Genomic DNA, 7,985 nt, shown 5'->3' with positions numbered 1-7,985 from the left:
GAGGCAGTATTATAGTAGTTATATTGTTGTACATAGGGGGCAGTATTATAGTAGTTATATTATTGTACATAGGGGGCAGTATTATAGTTACATTCTTGAACATAGTGAGCAGTATTATAGTAGTTATATTCTTGTACATAGGGGGCAGTATTATAGTAGTTATATTCTTGCACATAGGGCAGTATTATAGTAGTTATATTCTTGTACATAGGGGCAGTATTGTGGTAGTTATATTCTTGTATATAGGGGGCAGTATTATAGTAGTTATATTCTTGTACATAGGAGGCAGTATTATAGTAGTTATGTTCTTGTACATAGGTGGTAGTATTATAGTAGTTATATTCTTGTACATAGGAGGCAGTATTATAGTAGTTATATTGTTGTACATAGGGGGCAGTATTATAGTAGTTATATTATTGTACATAGGGGGCAGTATTATAGTAGTTACATTCTTGAACATAGTGAGCAGTATTATAGTAGTTATATTCTTGTACATAGGGGGCAGTATTATAGTAGTTATATTCTTGCACATAGGGCAGTATTATAGTAGTTATATTCTTGTACATAGGGGCAGTATTGTGGTAGTTATATTCTTGTATATAGGGGGCAGTATTATAGTAGTTATATTCTTGTACATAGGAGGCAGTATTATAGTAGTTATGTTCTTGTACATAGGGGGCAGTATTATAGTAGTTATATTCTTGTACATAGGAGGCAGTATTATAGTAGTTATATTCTTGTATATAGCGGGCAGTATGATAGTAGTTATATTCTTGTACATAGGGAGGCAGTATTATAGTAGTTATATTCTTGTACATATGAGCAGTATTATAGTAGTTATATTCTTGTACATAGGGCCAGTATTATAGTAGTTATATTCTGTACATAGGGGGCAGTATTATAGTAGTTATATTCTTGTACATAAGGGCAGTATTATAGTAGTTGTATTCTTGTACATAGGGGGCAGTATTATAGTAGTTATATTCTTGTACATAGGAGGAAGTATTAAAGTAGTTATATTCTTGTACATAGGGGACAGTATTATAGTAGTTATATTCTTGTACATAGGGGGCAGTATTATAGTAGTTATATTCTTGTGAATAGGGGCAGTATTATAGTAGTTATATTCTTGTACATAGGGGGCAGTATTATAGTAGTTATATTCTTGTACATAGGGGGCAGTATTATAGTAGTTATATTCCGTACTTGGGGCACTATTATAGTAGTTATAGTCTTGTACATAGGGGGCAGTATTATAGTAGTTAGATTCTTGTACATAGGGGGTAGTATTATAGTAGTTATATTCTTATACATAGGAACACGATTATAGTAGTTATATTCTTGTACATAGGGGGCAGTATTATAGTAGTTATATTCTTGTACATAGGAACAGTATTATAGTAGTTATATTCTTGTACATAGGGGGCAGTATTATAGTAGTTATATTCTCGTAAATAGTGGGGCAGTATTATAGTAGTTATATTCTTGTACATAGGGGGCAATATTATAGTTATTATATTATTGTACATAGGGCGCAGTATTATAGTAGTTATATTCTTGTTCATAGGAGGCAGTATTATAGTAGTTATATTCTTGTACATAGGAGGCACTATTAGAGTAGTTATATTCTTGTACATAGGAGGCAGTATTATAGTAGTTATATTCTTATATAGGGGGCAGGATTATAGTGGATATATTCTTGTACATAGGGGGCAGTATTATAGTGGTTGTATACTTGTACATAGGAGGCAGTATTATAGTAGTTATATTCTTGTACATAGGCAGTATTATGGTAGTTATATCCTAATACATAGGGGGCAGTATTATAGTAGTTATATTCGTCTACATAGGGGGCAGTATTATAGTAGTTTTATACTTGTACATAAGGAACAGTATTATAGTAGTTATATTCTTATAGATGTGGGGCAGTATTATAGTAGCTATATTCTTGGACATGCATGGCAGTATTATAGTAGTTATATTCTTGTACATATGAGGCAGTATTAAAGTAGCTATATTCTTGTACATAGAGAGCAGTATTACAGTAGTTATATTCTTGTACATAGGGGGCAGTATTATAATAGGTATATTCTTGTACATGGGCAGCAGCATTATAATAGTTATATTCTTGTACATAGGGGGCAGCATTATAGTAGTTGTATACTTGAACATAGGGAACAGTATTATAGTAGTTATATTCTTGTACATAGGTGGTAGTATTATAGTAGTTATATTCTTGTACATAGGTGGCAGTATTATAGTAGTTATATTCTTGAACATAGAGGGCAGAATTATAGTAGTTATATTCTTGTACATAGGGAGCAGTATTATAGTAGTTATATTCTGTACATAGGGGCAGTAGTATAGTAGTTATATTTTTGTACATAGGATGCAGTATTATAGTAGTTATATTCTTGTACATATGAGCAGTATTATGTTAGTTATATTCTTGTACATAGGGGATAGTATTAAAGAAGTTATATTCTTGTACACAAGGAGCAGTATTATAGTAGTTATATTCTTTTACATAGAGGCAGTATTATAGTAGCTATATTCTTGTTCATAGCGGGCAGAATTATAGTAGTTATATTGTGTACATAGAGGCAGTATTATAATAATTATATTCTTATACATAGAGACAGTATTATAGTAGTTATATCCTTGTACATAGCGGGCAGAACAATAGTAGAAAATATTACGTACATAGGGGCAGTATTATAGCAGTTATATTCTTGTACATAGGATGCAGTATTATAGTAGTTATATTCTTGTACATAGGGGGCAGTATTACAGTAGTTATATACTTGTACATAGGAGGCAGTATTTTAGTAGTTATAGTCTTGTACATAGGATGCAGTATTATAGTAGTTATATTCTTGTACATAGAGGGCAGTATTATAGTGGTTTTATTCTTGTACATAGGAAGCCGCAATATAGAAATTATATTCTTGGACATAGCGGGCAGTATTATAGTAGTTATTTTCTTGTACAGAGTGAGCAGTATTATTGTTATGCACTGGTATCCCCAGAGGCCCTCTTTAAAGGTCTGCTGGTTTCCCTCCTGCAGTGTAAGCAGTCTTCTATATGTTCTCTGCATGTGACTGGACATGAGGTGTCTGTGCAGTGCTGACTATCTTCAGTGTAAACGGTGTCATGCTTCTGCGTGTTTGTGTGGCTCTTAGTGCTTTTGGTGTGTACTGTCTTGCTCTGGATCATTTTCCATCTAGGGCTAGTTAGGTCCCGGGGGTCCAGTGCAGAGCTGTCCTTATTGGGGCAATCGCCCTGCTTTCAGGCAGGTATCCTGGGGTTAGTTGTCTCGTTAGAGTAGGAACCGCGAGACATCGAGGACCCTTGAAGTTGGGCTTGCGGCTTAAGTGACTTGGCCTACCCACAAACTAATTCCTCATACTTATTACAGCAATACCATCTGGCTGTGTGTGCGGGTATGCTGGGTGAGTGTTTGAGCGTTTGTCAATCAGTATTTAATGTCTGCTGCTCCATTATATCCACTGTCTCTGGGTGCAGTTTGCAGTTCCAGAGTCAACGTACCGGTAAGACTATGCTGACTGTCCTGTCCTAGTTTAACGTAACAGAATATACATGTACACTAATAAGGAGCTATTTGTTTATGTCCATGTTTCCCCCTTTTTCATATCCTTGCTTGCCCCTTGTCTATGTCCATGTCTGCCAGTGTTTGTAACAATTATATACTGGTACATAGCGGGCAGTATGATAGTATTTATAGTCTTGTACATGGGAGGCAGAATTATGGTAGGTATATATTCTTGAACATAGAGGCAGTATCATAGTAGTTATATTCTTGTACATAGGGGGCAGTATTATAGTAGATAAATTCTTGTACATAGGGGGCAGTATTATAGTAGTTATATTCTTGTACATAGGGGGCAGTATTATAGTAGTTATATTTTTGTACTTAGGGGACAGTATTATAGTAGTTATTTTCTTCTACATAGGAGGCAGTATTACAGTAGTTATATACTTGTACATAGGGCAGCAGTATTATAGTAATTATATACTTGTAAATAGTGGTCAGTATTATAGTAGTTATATGATTGTACACAGGGCAGTATTATAGTAGTTATATTCTTGTACATAGGGGACAATATTATAGTAGTTATGTTCTTGTACATAAAACGCTTTATTATATTACAGTACTTATATTCTTGTACATAGGGGGCAGTATTATAGTAGTTAAATTCTTGTACATAGGAGCAGTATTAAAGTAGTTATATTCTTGTACATAGGGGCAGTATCATAGTAGTTAGATTGTTGTACATAGGGGCAGTATTATAGTAGTTATAGTCTTGTACATAGGGGGCAGTATTATAGTAGTTAAATTCTTGTACATAGGAGGCAGTATTATAGTATTTGTATACTTGTACATAGGGGTCAGTATTATAGTACTTATATTCTTGTACATAGGGGGCAGTATTATAGTAGTTATATTCTTGTACATAGGGGGCAGTATTATTGTAGTTGTATACTTGTACATAGGGGCAGTATTATAGTAGTTATTTTCTTCTACATAGGAGGCAGTATTATAGTAGTTATATTCTTGTACATAGGGGGCAGTATTATAGTAGTTATATACTTGTACATAGGGCAGCAGTATTATAGTAGTTATATACTTGTAAATAGGGGTCACTATTATAGTAGTTATATTCTTGTACACAGGGCAGTATTATAGTAATTATATGCTTGTACATAGGGGACAATATTATAGTAGTTATGTTCTTGTACATAAAACGCTTTATTATATTACAGTACTTACATTCTTGTACATAGGGGGCAGTATTATAGTAGTTAAATTCTTGTACATAGAGCAGTATTAAAGTAGTTATATTCTTGTACATAGGGGCAGTATCATAGTAGTTAGATTGTTGTACATAGGGGCAGTATTATAGTAGTTATATTCTTGTACATAGGGGGCAGTATTATAGTAGTTAAACTCTTGTACATAGGAGGCAGTATTATAGTATTTGTATACTTGTACATAGGGGTCAGTACTATAGTAGTTATATTCTTGTACATAGGGGGCAGTATTATAGTAGTTATATTCTTGTACATAGGGGGCAGTATTATAGTAGTTATATTCTTGTACATAGGGGGCAGTATTATAGCAGTTATAATCTTGTACATAGGGGAGCATTATTATAGTAGTTATATTCTTGTACATAGGAGCAGTATTACAGTAGTTATATTCTTGTACATAGGGGCAGTATTATAGCAGTTATAATCTTGTACATAGGAGGCAGTATTACAGTAGTTATTTTCTTGTACATATGAGAGAGTATTATAGTAGTTATATTTTTGTACATATGGGACAGTATTATAGTTGTTATATTTTTGTACATATGCGGTAGTATTACAGTAGTTATAGTCTTGTACATATGGGGCAGTATTATAGTAGTTATATTCTCGTATATAGGGGCAGTATTATAGTAGTTAAATTCTTATATATAGGGGGCAGTATTATAGTAGTTATATTCTTGCACATAGGGGGCAGTATTATAGTATCTATATTCTTGTACATAGGGGCCAGTATGATAGTAGCTATATTCTTGTACATATGGGGCAGTATTATAGTAGTTATATTGTTGTACAAAGGGGACAGTATTATAGTAGTTATATTCTTGTACATAGGGGGCAGTATTATAGTAGTTATATTCTTGTACATAGAGGGCAGTATTATAGTGGTTATATCCTTGTACATAGGGGACAGTATTATAGTAGTGATATTCTTGTACATATGGGTCAGTATTATAGTAGTTATATTCTTGTACATAGGGGGCAGTATTATAGTAGTTATATTCTTGTACATAGGGGAGTAGTATTATAGTAGTTAAATTCTTGTACATAGGGGTCAGTAATATAGTAGTTATATTCTTGTACATAGGTGCAGTATTATAGTAGTTATTTTCTTGTACATATGAGAGAGTATTATAGTAGTTATATTTTTGTACATAGCAGGCACTTTTATAGTAGTTATATTCTTGTACATATGGGACAGTATTATAGTTGTTATATTTTTGTACATATGCGGTAGTATTACAGTAGTTATAGTCTTGGACATAGGAGGCAGTATCACAGTAGTTATATTCTTGTACATAGGGTCAGTATTATAGTAGTTATATTCTTGTACATAGGGGACAGTATTATAGTAGTGATATTCTTGTACATATGGGGCAGTATTACAGTAGTTATATTCTCGTATATAGGGGAGTAGTATTATAGTAGTTAAATTCTTGTACATAGGGGTCAGTAATATAGTAGTTATATTCTTGTACATAGGTGCAGTATTATAGTAGTTATTTTCTTGTACATATGAGAGAGTATTATAGTAGTTATATTTTTGTACATAGCAGGCACTTTTATAGTAGTTATATTCTTGTACATATGGGACAGTATTATAGTTGTTATATTTTTGTACATATGCGGTAGTATTACAGTAGTTATAGTCTTGGACATAGGAGGCAGTATCACAGTAGTTATATTCTTGTACATAGGGGCAGTATTATAGTAGTTAAATTCTTGTATATAGGGGGCAGTATTATAGTAGTTATATTCTTGCACATAGGGGGCAGTATTATAGTATCTATATTCTTGTACATAGGGGCCAGTATGATAGTAGCTATATTCTTGTACATATGGGGCAGTATTATAGTAGTTATATTGTTGTACAAAGAGGACACTATTATAGTAGTTATATTTTTGTACATAAGATCAGTATTATAGTAGTTATATTCTTGTACATAGGGGGCAGTATTATAGTAGTTATATCCTTGTACATAGGAGCAGTATTGTAGTAGTTATATTCTTCTACATAGGGGGCAGTATTATAATAGTTATATTCTTGTACATAGGAGCAGTATTAGAGTAGTTATATTCTTGTACATATGGGGCAGTATTATAGTAGTTATATTCTTGTACATGGGGGGCAGTATTATAGTAGTTATATCCTTGTACATAGGAGCAGTATTGTAGTAGTTATATTCTTCTACATAGGGGGCAGTATTATAGTAGTTATATTCTTGTACATAGGGGGCAGTATTATAATAGTTATATTCTTGTACATAGGAGCAGTATTATAGTAGTTATATTCTTGTACATAGGAGGCAGTATTATAGTAGTTATATTCTTGTACATAGGGGCCAGTATGATAGTAGTTATATTCTTGTATATAGGGAGCAGTATTACAGTAGTTATATTCTTGTACATAAGTTTATAATCATAGTACATTTATTCTTGTAGATAGGGGGCAGTATTATAGTAGTTATATTCTTGTACATAGGGGGCAGTATTATAGTAGTTATATTCTTGTACATAGTGGGCAGTATTATAGTAGTTATATTCTTGTATATAGGGAGCAGTATTACAGTAGTTATATTCTTGTACATACGTTTATAATCATAGTACACTTATTCTTGTGTATATGGGGTAATATTATAGTAATTATATTCTTATATATACAATAGTACAGTGCATCCATATTTTAAACATGTATTCTATTATCAGACTTATTTATTGATTATTTCATCATTTACATGTGTTTGGATTTTTTTTATTCTTCATCCTCCCACAATTTAGTGCTTTCCTAAGAGACACACAAGGAAGTGAAGGAAAGAGGCATGTATCACTGCATAACAACTCGGATTTATACTGCACTAGGAGTCTGTGAAAAGCCGATCGAATCCCGTATGCGTACTATCACGGCCGCAATTAGTGGTCGTCACCCTTCATCTATTACCCATGTAATAAACCATGATACTTTTGAACATAAAAGGATGATGTAGGGCCTTATATATATTTTGATGCTCCTTCAAGGCCATCAGGTTAATATGAACTCCCTTCTTCTTAAGACAGGCCAGGCTGCAGCCTTTTTTCCGTGGTTTATGGCTGCTGTGCGCCGTTTGTTAATAGGGTGCTAATTGTGATCGTGTTTTTAGTGTTGTGCGTAATGCTCA

Source organism: Eleutherodactylus coqui, chromosome 4 (assembly GCF_035609145.1).
Source record: "Eleutherodactylus coqui strain aEleCoq1 chromosome 4, aEleCoq1.hap1, whole genome shotgun sequence".
In the NCBI taxonomy this organism is placed as follows: domain Eukaryota; kingdom Metazoa; phylum Chordata; class Amphibia; order Anura; family Eleutherodactylidae; genus Eleutherodactylus; species Eleutherodactylus coqui.
This window is presented reverse-complemented; position numbering follows the sequence as displayed.